The sequence below is a fragment of the Geotrypetes seraphini genome, chromosome 1, assembly GCF_902459505.1.
Source record: "Geotrypetes seraphini chromosome 1, aGeoSer1.1, whole genome shotgun sequence".
Taxonomy (NCBI): domain Eukaryota; kingdom Metazoa; phylum Chordata; class Amphibia; order Gymnophiona; family Dermophiidae; genus Geotrypetes; species Geotrypetes seraphini.
Window position 1 is genome coordinate 295,210,275 of NC_047084.1, and position 18,615 is coordinate 295,228,889.

General features: G+C 45.8%; 1 protein-coding gene across 5 annotated transcripts in view; it reads right to left on the reverse strand.

The window, feature by feature from the left end:
- FBXO41 (F-box protein 41) overlaps positions 1-18,615 on the reverse strand; it is a 184,279-nt gene that overhangs the window by 160,202 nt on the left and 5,462 nt on the right. For 3 of the 5 annotated variants that reach the window (XM_033953788.1, XM_033953751.1, XM_033953760.1), the window contains exon 1: positions 1,127-1,899. The exons of 1 other annotated variant lie outside the window; for it this stretch is intronic. The gene's annotated coding sequence lies outside the window, so the exon portion shown is untranslated. Of the gene's footprint in view, positions 1-1,126; positions 1,900-18,615 lie in introns of those variants that run through there. One more of the 5 variants, XM_033953778.1, reaches the window with a different exon arrangement.

Below are 18,615 nucleotides of genomic sequence, written 5' to 3' on the forward strand. Positions count from 1 at the left end.
CTAGCTTTTGGGTTTTGGCGATCTTGCACTAAAAAAGAGTTGACAAAAATTACTCCCTTGTACAATAATGACTATGACAAGGGACCATGGGGAGGTATTGCAACCTCAGAATAGGTTTCAGGGGGCCAGAAGATAAATAAAAAATGATAAGTATATGGATAAATAATTTTTTGTGGGGCAGTTTGCAAATAGACCAAACTGGGATTCTGTTTCTGCATGTCCCAGGTCTCTTTTTGAACACTTCAGATTCCCAAATATTCGTTTTTCTGGCCACTGCTATACACCAGAAGCTGAATATCCACAGACGGTCACCCTCCAGAGCCACCAAGTCAAATGGGAAGAATGAAGAGCATGATATATGTATAAATCAAGGTGTGTGTATGGAAACTGAGCATACAGTACATGAGTATATGTATTTAACAGAAATGTCATGATAAAACCGTTACCCAAATTGCTGCTAGCTACTACAGACATTAGACTGCACAAATATAAAGCATGCAAGTAAAGAAAGACAGCACAATCTGATATGTACGTGCAGAGAAGTCTGATTACCAGCAAAATGACAATTGCTATAATTTTTGTTACCAGATGCCTGTCAAACCCAGTCGATATTTTTCCCCCCTTAGTGTCAGAAAACAGAAAGCAACACATTAACAGAATCTCCTCAACAGCTTATTGGGGGAGGGGGGAGGGAAAAAGCTAAGAATCCGCATTTTACTATGTGATCTCTTCCATCAACCCCAGCTCCTTGTTCCCCCCTCCATTCCTTCCCAGCATATATTATACTCCACTACAAGCCCAAGTACCAATTACAATTCTTCAAAAGCCTAGGCAAGCCCAAAATCAGTCAATTAGAGCTGGCCTTCCGATTCACCAACAATCTGCAGTTGATATTCTCAGTGTAACAGCAGCTTCCACCTTAAGAAGCTGCATATTGAAATCTGATCCTGAACCCCATTCAGTGCCGCTTACCTATGCAGGGCTCTCTCTTCTCACACCTTCTTGTAAGGCAACCCCCCCCCCCCCCCATGCATTTAGGACACTGCAAGTCCTTGGAATTAGCCGTATTATCTTCCGCTTCTAAGTTGTAGGGCAGAATAAAAATAGCCGTTCTCCGGTTCCGTACCTGTTTTAGTGCTCCCGGCAGATTCGCTTCTCCCTTTCCCCGTTTCCTCCAGAGAGGGCAGCAGCCTCTCTCTGCGCCGAGCCAGTCAGCTGCAGCAGGCAAAGCAGAAGGAAGCAAGGTTGGTTTCAAAGAAATGTGTGCTATCAGACAGGCAGTGGAAGAAGGAAAAGCTGCCGTATTTAAAGACTAACCACGCAAAAGCAACAACTCCGGATCTAGCTGGCAGTGGGACAGTCCTCTTGTCTCTCGTCCCCTCTGACAGGGCACAGAATCGGGGTAATAGCGATGCTTCTTAGCAGCATGCTGTGGAGCCCGGGGAAGACTCCATTTACAAGGAGAGGGGTGCACTGGTTTGCCCAGGCGGGGACAGAGTGTAGGTGGCGGAGGGCTTAGCCTGAACTAGGGCCTATCGAGGAAAATCTCTGGAACACAGGAGTCTGTTAGTGTCCCCCTGGATGCTTGCTGCACTAAGCAGAGCACTGATGCTCCTTGACGACCCCCTGGGAGCGTTCCATCCATAGTCCTCCCTCCACCCTGCAGCCACCACCAACTCTCACCCTCCACTGTCATTACCACTTTGTGGGAGCCAAGCTGTAGGAGTCCTCACTGCCAACACTCAGCTGTTTCTGTGACCCTGCCCTTGTAATTTTCTGTTACCATTATTATTTACAAGTAAAAAACAAAACAAAACACCAAACCCCGGTCAATTCTGTCAAATATGGAGGAGGCCAAGGGGCAGGTAAAGTGACTGATGAAACTTGCTGAGGCTCCTGGGTGACTGGTGGTGGTGGCAGACCTGGCACACTAATCCTGCAAGAGACAAGGTCACTGAGCACTTTTCACACATCATTACGAACACATGGGTTTTGAAATTTAATTTAACATTACTAGGAAATTGAATATGATAGACAAAAGGTTATGCTTTATATGAGAGGTGTTTATTAGTGCCTGTACACAACCATGGTTGGACTAAGCTAGAGGTGAAACACCCAGTATAATAACTTGCTTAGTGTGTAAATGCAAAGGAGGCTTTCACAGGAGAACAGCATGGGCGGAACCAGCATTTACACACCTAACTTAAAGAACGCTGTTAAGTAATGTGCGAAAGTGCCACATTTAAGCACACCCAATCATGCCTGCCATTGACAGGAGCTCATTGGTGGTTTCTAATCACGTCATAATCTCCCCCTGAGGCCATCCAGCACACAAGAACTTTATGCTGCTTTCCCACTCATTCAGATTGCCTGCTATCCCTGACTCTTCTAGAACTGATTCCTGAGTCACCAGTTGGGCGCTGCTCTATCTGATCCTGTGCCTGGCATGAGGATGAAAGGGGCTGCTAGCGTGGAATCCACCACCAGCCGCAGAGGTTCAAATTTATCTATCCAGGCCTGGATATTTTCTCTGCTGGGCTGCGGTGTCTAGAGCCTGTGACACCAGGTGGAGGTAGACGGGAGTAGGGTACATGCCTCTGCTCCACCTGACACCATATCTAGAGGGGAAGCTGCATATACATTAGAGAATGACACGGTGAAAAAATTGGTCCCCGTCACCGCCCCGTCCCCGTCTCACCATCCCCGTCACCGCCCTGTCCCCGTCTCACCATCCCCGTCACCGCCCCGTCCCCGTCTCACCATCCTCTTCACCGCCCCGTCACCGCCACTGCCACCCCATTCACCGCCCCGTCACCGCCACTGCAATCCCATTCACTTTTCTTTATTTACGTATAAAGGAAACATTCTTTAAAACTTTAAAACTTAGTTAAATATTAGTTAATAACTATACAAAAACAAAACACGCAGAGAAAAAATTAATTAATATAAATTCCCTGACTTCCCTGCACTGTCCCCCCTTGAAGGTCTGTCCCCATCCTGAAAGCCTGATGCCCCCCCCCCCCGACGTCCGATACATCCCTCCCCCCGAAGGACCGCCGACTCCCCAACAATATCGGGCCAGGAGGGAGCCCAAATCCTCCTGGCCACGGCGACCCCCTAACCCCACCCCGCACTACATTACGGGCAGGAGGGATCCCAGGCCCTCCTGCCCTCGACGCAAACCCCCCTCCCCCCAACGACCGCCCCCCCCAGCCGACCCGCGACCCCCCTGGCGACCCCCACTACCCCCCCACCCCCCTTCCCCGTACCTTTGGTAGTTGGGCCAGAAGGGAGCCCAAACCCTCCTGGCCACGGCGACCCCCTAACCCCACCCCGCACTACATTACGGGCAGGAGGGATCCCAGGCCCTCCTGCCCTCGACGCAAACCCCCCTCCCCCCAATGACCGCCCCCCCCAGCCGACCCGCGATCCCCCTGGCGACCCCCACGACCCCCCCACCCCCCTTCCCCGTACCTTTGGTAGTTGGCCGGACAGACGGGAGCCAAACCCGCCTGTCCGGCAGGCAGCCAACGAAGGAATGAGGCCGGATTGGCCCATCCATCCTAAAGCTCCGCCTACTGGTGGGGCCTAAAGCGCGTGGGCCAATCAGAATAGGCCCTGGAGCCTTAGGTCCCACCTGGGGGCGCGGCCTGAGGCACATGGTCGGGTTGGGCCCATGTGCCTCAGGCCGCGCCCCCAGGTGGGACCTAAGGCTCCAGGGCCTATTCTGATTGGCCCACGCGCCTTAGGCCCCACCAGTAGGCGGAGCTTTAGGATGGATGGGCCAATCCGGCCTCATTCCTTCGTTGGCTGCCTGCCGGACAGGCGGGTTTGGCTCCCGTCTGTCCGGCCAACTACCAAAGGTACGGGGAAGGGGGGTGGGAGGGTCGTGGGGGTCGCCAGGGGGATCGCGGGTCGGCTGGGGGGGCGGTCGGAGGTTCTTGGGGGGGGCGGTCTTTGGGGGGGAGGGGGGTTTGCGTCGAGGGCAGGAGGGCCTGGGATCCCTCCTGCCCGTAATGTAGTGCGGGGTGGGGTTAGGGGGTCGCCGTGGCCAGGAGGGTTTGGGCTCCCTTCTGGCCCGATATTGTCGGGAAGTCGGCGGTCCTTCGGGGTGGGGGTGCGAGTGGTCCTGCCGGGGGGGGGGGATGTATCGGACGTCGGGGAGTCGGCCGGGCAAGAGGGCTTGGGCTCCCTCTTGCTCCGATCGCGGGTGCGGGTGGGAGCGCGTTATATGCGTGAAAATACGGTAAATAGCGGTTCCTAGAAGGGGGTACATTGGCCCGCGGGGACAAACCTGTTCACCGTTTCCGCGGTCGGTGAATGGCCTTGTCCCCGTCACCGCAGCGACTGCTAGTTTTCTTCCCCGTTTTCGGCGGTGACCCGCGGCTTAAATGCGGTGGCCGCGGGTAAACCGTCACCGTGTCATTCTCTAATATACATATGTCCATTTTCAAAGACACGCCTGTGTGGCACACCCTGCAGGACATTGCAGACACAAAGCAGATGGAGAAGAGAGCAGCAGCAATGCAGATTACAAACAATTCAAAACACAGCACTGAGACTCATCTACTCATTGAGGAAACACGACCACATTACAGAAGCATACCTCAACTCACATTGGCTTCCAATCCCAGCAAGAATACTTTTCAAATTTTACTGTCTACTTTACAAAACTATAAACAGAGACAGCCCAACCTACCTGAACAACCGCCTCATCCAAACCACCTCAACCAGGCATAGAAAAACTCACACCCCATTCACACACCCTCCAATTAAAGAAGTTAAATGGAATAAAAAAACTATATGATGACCTCCTAGCCACTCAAGCAGTAAAATTAGACAACCAAATCTCCAATCTACTGATAACGACCCCAGACTACAAATCATTCAGAAAAGAAATAAAGACTATACTTTTCAAAAAATCCCTGAAAAAGACTTAACACCACAAGCTGCCGTCTTTCCTCCCACCACCTCCCTGACCTCCCGAAAAAACCCGATCTACTCTTTATCTTCCCTGGAAATGACCTGTTACTCTCTCCATCTCCCCTGGAAAATGTCCAGATATCTTTTTGTAATCCACCTTATTTAACTCTTTTGAAATCCGCCTTGAACCGCAAGATAATAGCGGAATAGAAATCCATAATGTAATATAATTATTTAAGAACTGCCAGAATTGTCCCCCCCCTCCTCCATTACATGGCAGACAGCTAGAATGGATGCAGCTTTAAGTGAAGTGAGTCTAAGGGGGTCCCTCAACCTCCATGTAATCAATATCACCAGCCCACAGGGACATGCATGAATGCCTAATGGTTCAATTCACCCCAAACCAGGGTGCTTTTTAGTCTATCTGGCAGCTTTGTATTTAGGACACACTGCAGTGTTTTTAGAAGATTTTCAGCTGGGGTCAGGAGTCTCCACTCCAACCTCCATTCATTGCATTGCCACCGCCTCTGCTCCTTATTCCCTGCCAGGGTAAGTCATAGTTTGAGTGCTCACAGTTTGTACGAGACACTGTGGCATGAGCATCTCCTCCTCCCCAGGGTGTTGCGGCACACCTGAAATCTCAGGAGGCACACAGTTTGCGATACACTGCTTTAAACCAGTGTTCTTCAACCACCTGTCCATGGACTTGTGCCTGTCCACAGAAATTTCCTGCCGGTCCACAGGGCCGGCATCTGCATCGGGCCCAAAACTGAATTATTCAACTGCCGGTCCACGGTGCGATCGATGCGTTGTTAATAAAATTATATTGTGTGTATAGATGAAAAATGAATGGAAAAAATAGTGTTACAATTAGGACTATGGGGGCAGGGTCTGGGGTAGAGATTGGGTAGAGATGGGCGGGGTCTGGCCCACGACTTAGCCCAGTGTTCTTCAACCGCCGGTCTGCAGACCGATGCCGGTCCACAAAATAATTCTTTTATTTCTGCCGGCCCATAGGTGGAAAAAGGTTGAAGAACACTGCCTTAAACCATTATTTTTCACCATGTAAGTACACACACGTACTTTTAGTCACATAAGCCAATATTCAAACACAGTGTACTCAGAACCTCGATGCTGAAAATCAGCTAGATTTGTGTGCATGCACTGCCAGTTAGGAATCCAGTATTTACCCTTTGTATATTAACAGACCCTAGTGTTTGGCTTTGACAAATCAGAAAGAGCGGTCAACCTTGTGCGTGCCCAAAGTGGAATAATCAAGCCAGTGAAACCAAGCAGAAAATATATTATGCAGAGGAGAGCAAGGGAAGGACTTAGAAGCTGCATAAACCCTTGTCACACTGTAAGGCTCAAATATACAGCAAGCAGAGGGATTGGGGTGTGCGCTAGTAGAGCTGTGTATGAGTCCCCAGGATTAGAATAAGCAAGATTAGCTGCGAGTGAGGAATGAGATGCAGTCATGGACCATGAGAGTATGAGAGAAATGGCATATTATTCACCTCTTGGTAACCTGCTTGCCCTCTAATTTACAGCAGGTGATTAATTTCTCTCAAATGCAAACTGAAACGCAGACATTTTAAAAAACACACACAATTGCAGTACAAATTTATTCTCTGGGATTTCATTATGAATTTGTTCTTCCCCTTCGCCCCACCTGTAAACAACATTCACTGTTCCTTGCAATGTTTTCCATTTATAAAACATGAGGCCTTATTAATGCCTCTTCAGAACAGACATCAAATATTGATGGGAGAGCCTGAAAGGATCAGTAACGCAGTCTGGGAACCCTTCCTTAGAGCAGGTACTGGTGCTACCACCGCTTCTCTGGCTTACACATATTATTTCCAACCTAATGGAAGCTGGTCAGAATTATACAACAAGGGTTGAGATTGTATGACCATCCATCTGTTTGGGTGCAAAAGAACTCTTCGAAAATGAAGTGGAACGGGATGAAACTTGCATAATAGAAAATCTAGTAAAAAGACATGTCGGGGGAAATTCTATAAAAGTTGCCCAAAGATAGGTGCCTAAACAAATAGGCGTCTCTCGTAAATTAGCTTCAATTATGAGCTTTAAAAGTTCATAACTGGGGGAAAAAAAAATTAATTGGGTGACTGGCGCCTCTCTTCTTAGGCATGATTCTACAAAAGATACAGTGTAGGTGTCTAACTCCAAAGTAGGCGTGTTTAGGGGGCAGAGAAGGACTTAGGAGGAGGGAGGGGAGTGTGGCGCAGTGGTCAGAGCCACAGCCTCCACACCCTGAGGCTATGGGCCCAAACCCCACACTGCCACCCATGACCCCAGGCAGGTCACCCAATCCTCCACCTCCCCAGGTACATCAGATAGACTATGAGCAACCAGAACAGAAAGGGAAAATAAAGCTGAAAAGTATTTTGTGTGGCCCCAGTCAAGGGCGAAGCAGTATTTTCCTCTGCTGCCCCCGGGTGTTTACCGTCTTGCTGGCTCCCTCCTCTGTCTTGCTGCAGCGTTTGCGCGTTTGTGCAGTCCCAGAAATTTTTTTTTTGGCCAATGTGGCTCAGGGAAGCCAAAAGGTTGGACACCTCTGTTTTACAGTCTTTTTATAATAAATACCAGGTGGTATAGACATCTCACTTGCCTTTATTTTGTTGCACTTTCATACTTTAAGGCAAGATTCCTTTTATCCTTAAGTTTTAAGTTAGGTACGATTCTGTAATTTCCCCATCAAGTATAAAAAAAAAAAAAGGGGGCAAAACTGAAACAGGGGTTCCGTACAAATAAGCATCCAACCCCCTATGGGAGCAGATCTGGGAGCAAAATAGCTCTTCAAAAATTTAGTAGAATGGGGGAGAAAGTTGGCATGTGGGAAAAAATTGGCAAGACACATGCAACTTGGATAGAGAGTGAGCCTATCAGGGCAGATAGGGGAAAGTTCTTGAGTACTTGAATGTAAACTAGAGAATGACACGGGGAAAAAAAATCTGTCACTGTCCCCTTCACTGCCCCGTCCCCGCAGCATCCACCCTTCCTTCTCACCACTTCACTGCTCTTTGGCACCCCTCGTGCGGTCCATGCATCTCTTTCCCTCCCCCTTACCTTCTTGGCGCGTTTTAAGGTTTCACACTTGTTAAAAGCTGCCGGAGTGTTCGTGCAGTCGCGTGTGTGTGTGGGTGGAAGCTTCTCCTCTAACGCAACCGGAAGGAAGGAGGTAGGGGGGAGGGGGCCGTGCGATCGGTGACCGCGTGCATTCCCTCCCTTAACAGCAGGGACAAGGCCATTCACCGCTCCGCGGGTAACATCCACCATGTCATTCTCTAATGTAAACCACTTAGGCTATAAGTGATATATAAATACTATAGATCAGTGGTCTCAAATTCAAACCCTTTGCAGGGCCACATTTTGAGTTTGTAGGTACTTGGAAGGCCTCAGAAAAAATAGTTAATGTCTTATTAAAGAAATGACAATTTTTCATGAGATAAAACTCTTTATAGTTTATAAATCTTTCCTTTTGGCTAAGTCTTAATAATAATATTGTAATTTATAGCTAAAGAGACATATGATCAAGAAACTGTTTTATTTTTCATTTGTGATTATGATAAACAAACATACCGAGGGCCTCAAAATAGTACCTGGTGGGCCGCGAGTTTGAGACCACTGCTATAAATAAATGAATTCTGTACATAGTGCTCAAATTTGAACACTGAAAAAAAAAAAAAGAGCACTAAGCACTATTCTATAAACCAGTGTGTCGCGAACTTTTCGGCCGGCGGCACACTAAACGCAGTACCTCGGCTGGAAGGCACCCGGAAGTGCGCGGCCTTCGCTGCGTTGATATCATGCGCATGCCTGATGTCATCATGTTGACGTCCGCGCATGCACAGAGGCCCATCTGGCCGCTTCGGTGGAGGGATCCAGGAGGAGGGGAGGTACGGAGAGAGGAGGAGAGACACCAGCGAGGAGGAGAGTCATCCGCGCCGGCTGACTGCCTACAGGACGTGCCTCTCACATCGAGAGGCACGTCCTGAAGGCAGTCAGCCGGCGTGGATGACTCTCCTCCTCGCCAGTGTGTTGCGGCACACCTGAAATCTCAGGAGGCACACAGTTTGCGATATACAGTACTGCTATAAACAGTGCACTAAGCTTGGCAGAAGGAGTAATCTAGTGGTTTGTGTAGTGGCCTAAGAACTGGGAGAACTGGGTTCAATTCCCACTATAGCTACTTGTGACTCTGGGCAAGTCACTTAAAATCCTCCCTTGCCCCAGGTACAATAGACAGCTGTATGTAATATGTAAGCTGCTTTGATTGTAACTGCAGAAAAGCAGGGTATCAAGTCCCATCCTCCTTCCATTTATAGAATAACACATAAAGCCAGGATACAATTTGTGCATGTGGATTTACAGCATCTGAAACCTGGTGTAAATCCTCGCCACTAAATTGGGCGTGGATCTACCATCCTATATAATAAAAGACTAAGCGCACATGCGCACTTAGGATTTTGTGTTGCCTGCCGCTGTGGTGTGTGATCCGTGGCAGCCAACCCAGCGGCAGGGAACATTCTGGCCACTTCCCTCCTCCCGCCCTCACTCACCGTGGAAGCCAGGCAAGCTCTCTCCCTGCCCGCGTCCTCGGCAGGGAACACACCTCAGTTTTATTCGCTGCCGCCGCTGCTGATCCTCCTGTAAAGAGGCCATCCCTTTGACGCGATCCCATGCGTCAAAGGGAACGTGCTACCGAGGCTGGAGAGCGGCCTGCGAAGTTCGCTAAAGCCGGCCACCATCGCAGGCTGCTCATTACAGGAGGATCAGCAGCTGAGAGGAACCGCCGCCGGCACTTTTAAAAACTTAAAACAAAAATCTTCGGCCGCAGCAGGCCAGCCCGCGGGAAGGGAAGGGGGAGGGTCCGAACGAAGCAGGCCAGATCGCAAGGAGGGGCTGAAACGGAGGACAGCTCAGGTAAGAGAAGGGAATTGCTTCAGCAGGGACCTGGAGGGGAAGGGAAATATCACTGCTGCTTCTGCAAAGGAAAGTGGGGGGGGGAGAGAAGGGAATGGGGGGGAAATGCTGCTACTACTTCACAGGGACCTGGTGGGGAAGGGAAATACCACTGCTGCTTCTGCAAAGAAAAGTGGGGGGGGGGGAGAGAAGGGAATGGGGGGTGGGAGAAAATGCTGCTACTACTTTATAGGATCTGGAGGGGAAGGGAAATATCACTGCTGTTTCTGCAAAGGAAAGTGGGGGGGGGGAGAGAAGGGAATGGGGGTGGGGGAAAATGCTGCTACTACTTCACAGGGACCTGGAGGGGAAGGGAAATACACTGCTGCTTCTGCAAAGGAAAGTGGGGGGGAGAGAAGGGAATGGGGGGTAGGGGAAAATGCTGCTACTACTTCACAGAATCTGGAGGGGAAGGAAATATCACTGCTGTTTCTGCAAAGGAAAGTGGGGGGGAGGAGAGAAGGGAATGGGGGGTGGGGGAAAATGCTGCTACTACTTCACAGGATCTGGAGGGGAAGGAAATATCACTGCTGCTTCTGCAAAGGAAAGTGGGGGGGGGGGGGGAGAGAAGGGAATGGGGGTGGGGGAAAATGCTGCTACTACTTCACAGGGACCTGGAGGGGAAGGGAAATACCACTGCTGCTTCTGCAAAGGAAAGTGTGTGTGTGGGGGAGAGAGACAGAAAGAAATACAGACAGACAAAAGAAGGCCAGGGAGAGGGACAGACAGAAAAAAAGACAGACAGGGAACCAGAGAGACAGACAGAAAGAAAGAGACAGACAGACAAAGGGTGCCAGGGAGAGAGAGAAAAAAATAGCAGGAGGGAGAGAGACAGAAAGAAAGGAAGAAAGAGACAGGAGCAGGGAGAGAGACATAAATAAAGAAAGACAGATAGGCATATATTCTAGCACCCGTTAATGTAACGGGCTTAAACACTAGTACTCTATAAAACTGTGCACAAGGTCTAAGAATGCACAAGCCCCTCCCATGGCCACACCCCCTTTTCAGATCTGCATAGAAACATTTACGCATGCATCTTTATAGAATCTCAACTAGGAAGATGCGCATGTAAATTGTAATTGTTGCCAATTAATGCCACAAAACTGACACTCTTGCAGTCAATAGTAAGGTACTGAAATTAACTCATCTCTTCAAACAAAAACCAGTATCATATTTGCATTCTTTCTTTTTTTGTTTATTTTTCTAAGGCCTTCAGAAGTGCCAGTTTGTTAGTCAAGTGTTTTCAATGGCTAAAAACATTAGTATTATTAGAAACCAGTAATTTGTGTAGATTAATATCCAACCCACTCTATTAAATCATATATAAATACGGTGACTGGGTTGATACATCAAGAATAAAGCTATAGGCTTGTTCGAAATACCTCAGCCCCACCACTCCACCGCAATAATAATCTTTTCTAAAGCGAGAGATTTACGTGGTGCTTCATCATTGGTAAATCGTTTTTAGCGCTGTGATTGTATTTAATTTAGTTTTTTATAAGTTTATAAATTCAATAAATAAACAATTGTGAATTTGTATAAAATCGTATACTTAACGTCTATGCACAGCTAGACTTGGGAGTCCGACCCGACATGTTTCGCACTGATTGTGCTGTCTCAAGGGTCTCCCTGCATAACAGAATGAAAAAACATTTTAGGGCAGTGATCATGATCTTTCTCAACCTCTCACCGCTCCCATATCAAATTAAATAACAATGTAACTATCTCCTCTCATCAGGACTCACCAAGGAAGCCGCAGTCATCCGACTCACAAGTGTAGTGTCTGTGAAAGATGGCGGCGGCGTCCTCAGTACTGGTGTAAATAATTTTCTTAATGAGACACACCCCCCCACACGCAGCCGTCCATTGGTCCATTCACCCTCCAATCAATGTGATCCAATCAATCTCAGCATTCAATCCCCGCGGTTCAACAGTATCTAATGTAAAAATTGTTCTCTGTTCAATCTCATTCAATCTCCGTACATCCTTCTCACCCTCCCTCCCCGTCACTCTCTGCACCACACGCCACCTCAATTGATCCACCCCATGTTTATATTTTTGCCAGTGGGTAACCAAGGGGGCCTGAACAACATTATTGACGATCCGTGATTTATGTTCATTAAGTCGGATCCTGATCTTACGGTTAGTTCTACCAATGTAGATCAGCTCACAGGGACATACAATCGCATAAATTACATCCTCAGATGTGCAATCTGTACTTGTGTTTGAATATAATGATACTGATCTACCTGGAGGTCTCCATACATCCCCTATAATGGTCGAAGAACACCACTGGCACTTCCCACAAGGATTGTGGGATCCTCTCTCCCTCACAGTCTTCTTCTCATATTTTAAAGGGTCACATCTCTGCCCCAGGGTCCTACCCCTAGAATATGCCACACGAGGGAACTCGCTAAGAGATGGATGAATCTGTACTATGTGCCAGTAATAGTGCATATATCCCACCAACATCCTAGTGGCTTTCGAATAAGGAAGCACACATGTCAGAACGTCTTGGGTGCTCCCCTCAACGTCCTCTTGAATACCCAAAAGTAGGTCCCTCTGAGCATATCTAGCCCTTAAATACGCCTGACGTATAGATTTTTCCGGGTAACCCCTCCTGCGGAATCTATTAGCTAACAGATCCGCCTGTTTTTTATACTCTTCTAAAGAGGAACAGACCCTACGAATGCGTAGAAACTGTGCTATAGGGAGATTAAATCTTAACTTAAATGGGTGGAAACTATCGTAATGGAGGATGGTGTTACGGGTCACTGGCTTACGATAGAGGGAAGTCTGGATTTTACCGTCAACAACAGTAATAGCAATATCCAAAAATACCATCTGTGTGGGATGGCATAGCATGGTAAATTTTATGTTATCATCAATCATATTGAGATATTGTATAAATTGATCCAGCTTATCCCTTGTATCACCCCAGATGAAAAAAACGTCATCAAGAAAGCGGCCCCAAAATACAGTGGAACCAAACCATTGAGATGAATATATATGGTCCTCTTCAAATTTAGCCATAAAAAGGGCTGCCACAGAGGGGGCCAGAGTCGCCCCCATGGCCACCCCCTGAACCTGTTGATAGAAATCATGATGGTAACGAAAATAACTTTCCTGAATGACCCACCTAGCTAACTGTATGAGGAAGGTGGTAGAGATACGGTGAGGAGGGGCACGGAGATCAAGGTTTTCAGCTATAACATTCAGTGCCTCTACCTGGGGGATCCAGACTTCCCTCTATCGTAAGCCAGTGACCCGTAACACCATCCTCCATTACGATAGTTTCCACCCATTTAAGTTAAGATTTAATCTCCCTATAGCACAGTTTCTACGCATTCGTAGGGTCTGTTCCTCTTTAGAAGAGTATAAAAAACAGGCGGATCTGTTAGCTAATAGATTCCGCAGGAGGGGTTACCCGGAAAAATCTATACGTCAGGCGTATTTAAGGGCTAGATATGCTCAGAGGGACCTACTTTTGGGTATTCAAGAGGACATTGAGGGGAGCACCCAAGACGTTCTGACATGTGTGCTTCCTTATTCGAAAGCCACTAGGATGTTGGTGGGATATATGCACTATTACTGGCACATAGTACAGATTCATCCATCTCTTAGCGAGTTCCCTCGTGTGGCATATTCTAGGGGTAGGACCCTGGGGCAGAGATGTGACCCTTTAAAATATGAGAAGAAGACTGTGAGGGAGAGAGGATCCCACAATCCTTGTGGGAAGTGCCAGTGGTGTTCTTCGACCATTATAGGGGATGTATGGAGACCTCCAGGTAGATCAGTATCATTATATTCAAACACAAGTACAGATTGCACATCTGAGGATGTAATTTATGCGATTGTATGTCCCTGTGAGCTGATCTACATTGGTAGAACTAACCGTAAGATCAGGATCCGACTTAATGAACATAAATCACGGATCGTCAATAATGTTGTTCAGGCCCCCTTGGTTACCCACTGGCAAAAATATAAACATGGGGTGGATCAATTGAGGTGGCGTGTGGTGCAGAGAGTGACGGGGAGGGAGGGTGAGAAGGATGTACGGAGATTGAATGAGATTGAACAGAGAACAATTTTTACATTAGATACTGTTGAACCGCGGGGATTGAATGCTGAGATTGATTGGATCACATTGATTGGAGGGTGAATGGACCAATGGACGGCTGCGTGTGGGGGGGTGTGTCTCATTAAGAAAATTATTTACACCAGTACTGAGGACGCCGCCGCCATCTTTCACAGACACTACACTTGTGAGTCGGATGACTGCGGCTTCCTTGGTGAGTCCTGATGAGAGGAGATAGTTACATTGTTATTTAATTTGATATGGGAGCGGTGAGAGGTTGAGAAAGATCATGATCACTGCCCTAAAATGTTTTTTCATTCTGTTATGCAGGGAGACCCTTGAGACAGCACAATCAGTGCGAAACATGTCGGGTCGGACTCCCAAGTCTAGCTGTGCATAGACGTTAAGTATACGATTTTATACAAATTCACAATTGTTTATTTATTGAATTTATAAACTTATAAAAAACTAAATTAAATACAATCACAGCGCTAAAAACGATTTACCAATGATGAAGCACCACGTAAATCTCTCGCTTTAGAAAAGATTATTATTGCGGTGGAGTGGTGGGGCTGAGGTATTTCGAACAAGCCTATAGCTTTATTCTTGATGTATCAACCCAGTCACCGTATTTATATAAAAACATTAGTATGGCATTGGCTTCCTCATTAGGCCCGTGAATTATACTTAATCAACTCTTCAAAAGTGTTCAGTGCTCTATTTTATATTAATTTCATTAAATAGCTATGATAAAAAGCTAAAACGTATCTTTTATTTGTTTGTTCGTTCATATCGGGAAGGGACCTGTCATTTCGACGTGTTTCGCCTGGAGGCTATTTCAAAGTGTCCCCTTCCGTTTTGTATCTGCACCATCCCGATACAAAACGGAAGGGGGGAACTTTTCTTGAAACAGCTATAGCTATAGCTCCATTACCTATAAACTGCCCTACTTCTCAAAAATTCTCTCACAACTGCCCTACAATCGTCAAACTAAAAAATGACCCACTCATAACTATCCCACCATATTCCCAACTACCCCAACCTACTACTAGTACTTCTGCTCCTTGTGACCCTGGGCAAGTCACTTAATCCCCTGTTGCCCCAGATACATTAGGTAGAATGGGAACCCACTAGGATAGATAGGGAAAAATGCTTGAGTAGCTGAATATAAAGCCACTTAGGCTATAAGTGGTATATAAATACATAAATAAAAATACTACTACTTATCATTTCTACAGCGTTACTAAACATACACAGCGCTGTACATCAAAACGTAGAAGAGACAGTCCCATCTCAGAAGAGCTTACAATCTAGTCAAGACAGACAAATTGGACAAGAAGGTGCATCAATATACAGGGCTCAGGTGGAGAAATTACAGGGGGAATGATAAGACAGATATTGGTGCTGAGCAGGTGGGTTCTACTATTCCTCACTCTAAAAGCTACCTTTTGTGACTGCCCCACCACTCTGAAAACAAACCCACAGGAAAGGCGAGCAATCTATTGGCCATTTACAGGGGTAATATTTTTGGAAAGCTTATAGGTGCTTATTTTAGGAATCCTATGCATGTTTGAGATGTTTGCATTTTTTTTGCTACTTCAGCTTCTCTGCGGTGTTCTTTGCTCACATGTTTAAAGACAATAGACTGTTTTCAGTCAATTCTTTATATGTGAGGTTGCAAACCATTGGACCCCTGAGGAAGGCGTGTTCACCGAAACACGGACCATGTAGGGTCCGGTTGGATTTTTATCACAGTATTTTTTAGCATTGTACTTTTAAAATTGAATTTCATGGTTTTAATAAATTATCTCCAGAACATCTGTATCCATAGTTTTTGTTTTCATTGGTGGATTGTTTTCACTGTGGATCATCGGGTCTCCCCATTTTTCTTTGTTGCGATAAATTTATGTCTTAATTATTGTAACATTGTATTTATGAGATCTTTTATGTGATGTATAATGTGATTCACTGATTGCCCAGCTTTTCTTGATGTAAACTGCCTAGAACTCATGGTATGGTGGTATAAAAAAAGAAAGTTTACTATTATTTATTATTATTATAGTCCAGGGCTACTGTGCTAAATCCTCCTGAAATAAACACTTGAGCTCTGATTTCACATTGCTTCTTATATTATTTGTTATGTTAAAGCTCAATGCTCATTACTCGTATTTGATATTTGTATTTGGGTGAATAATATTTTTCATTATTCATATTCAGCCAAATAGCAAAATATGCTGTTCGATACAGTGCTAATGGTGAAGTTCTGGGCATGTAATGGGTGGGATTAGGGCTGGCCCCCAAAAATAAGTTTGTATTCCACATTTCAGAAGAATGCATCTCTGTGTTCCAAAAGACAGACATCAGGTTTTATAGCTACTACTTGGGACATTCAGGTTTAAGAAATGTAATGCGCTATAGGGATATTGGGGTGATCACCCCCTAAATCCCCCAATATTTCTTGTCCTTCTCACCCCCTAAAAGTGATATTAGAGAGCTCTCTGACAATGTCATAAAACAGATGTGTATATTTCCAAAATGGCTATCATCTGTGTATATATACTGGCACTTAAATATGTGTCTGACAATAGTTCTGAACATATATGTTGATGTTGTCATGTTGTTCCTATTGATATTTGAGATATTTATGCTTTTGAAATAGGTGCTACTAGCAGCCCTTAAATATCTATTTCACAATGTATCTTAGAATAGGCTCAATGTTGGCAGATTCTGTTCTTAATTTCAATTTGCACGTCCTTTCTAAAATGCCAGTCGTAATGTTGTATAAGGATACTAAACAAAGTTAAATATTTAAAAATCTGATGTCCAGTTATGTTCTTAGAAGGGTTGTGTTGGTATGTCATGCTTGTAGAGTTTCAATATCAGAAATCCCAGAAGGGAAGGATTGTGCAAGACTGAAATGTTGCCTAGGGTGTCTAAAACTCCTGCATTGGCATTGGGATTAGTTCATGATCTATTTTGATTAAGGGAGAGGGAAAGGAAGAACACTAGGTGAGAGGGTGTCAATGGAGTTCTGTCCCAGACACCTTGCTTTTTTTCCCCTTCTTTTCAATATCTTCTCTTTAGGTTAGCCTGATGAAGCCACATCTGATCTACTAGCGACGGCAAAGCATCTTCCCCTCAGTTTGCAATCCACAAGGTTTGGAATTTGAAAAATAAGGGATTTCAGTGCTATCTATATTTTCTGGATCTACACAAACAGACTGATAAGTTGCATATAAGTTGCAATTTGCTCAAGACTTTCTTCCGAGCCTTGTTCACCATCACATCAAATAGTCATGGAGGGGCATTTTCGATAGGATGTTTAAATCCAACTTTGGATATTTCCCGCAAGATGTCCAAAATTGGGGACAAATAAACACCCATCTTTGAAACCAGTGAAACCGCTAGATGTCCAAAATATTTTGTTTGGAAATCTACTTAAGACTTCTTAGCCGACAGGTTGTCCAACCTCAGGACGCCTAACTTTATTTGCCATTTTCAACAACAGAAATGTCCAAGCGCAAAACATCCGGACCATTTGGACATGAGAGCGGGTCAGCATTTTAATGGACTGGTCATATAGACAGGCTAACAGAGCAGTGGGTCACCTTAGATGGCACTGCTGTGAACGTCACATAAAGGGTGCCAGATGTACATCTCACCATATACCTCTTCTAATGTATGGTGAGCCCTCCAAAACATACTATGTCAATCTGTCTACCACCCCAACAGCCCTTATGACTGCAGGTGGTTCATCTCTCCCCACAATCCCCCCCATGCACACACAGGCACTCCTCTTATTGGACAAGTCTCTCTTATCTATATCCTTCTCTATGGCCAACTCCAGACTCCATCCCTTCTGCTTTACTGCACAGTAAGCCTGGAAGTGCCTGACTCGGTACGTCAAGTTCCCTCTCTGGCAGTATTCAAATCCAGACTCAAAGCCTACTTCTTTAAAGATGCTTTCAATTCCAAACTTCAACCCACCTTCTAAGTACCAATATCTGTCTTATCATTCCCTCTGTAATTCCCCCACCTCTTGTCTAGTTTGTCTGTCTTGACTATACTGTAAGCTCTTTTGAGCAGGTTCTGTCTTTTATGTTTTGATGTACAGTGCTGTGTATGTCTAGTATCACTATAGAAATGATTATTATTAGTAGTAGGTGGCACATATATAGCAGTGTAGTAGGGTTTTGGTGGGTACATACTTTCTACCATAAATGTTGTGCTTAGAGTGGTTTTGGGCCTGGGTTCTCCTCTTAATGGCTCACTAGCCCCTTCACCAGGATACTTAAGTCACCTGTATGATGCTATATACCAGTGGTCTCAAACTCGTGGCCCGCCAGGTACTATTTTGAGGCCCTCGGTATGTTTATTATAATCACAAAAGTAAAATAAAACAGTTTCTTGATCATATGTCTCTTTAGCTATAAATTACAATATTATTATCAAGACTTAGCCAAAAGGAAAGATTTTTAAACTATAAAGAGTTTTACCTCATGCAAAGTTGTCATTTCTTTAATAAGACATTAACTATTTTTTCTGCGGCCCTCCAAGTACCTACAAATCCAAAATGTGGCCCTACAAAGGATTTGAGTTTGAGACCACTGCTCTATACAGTGTAT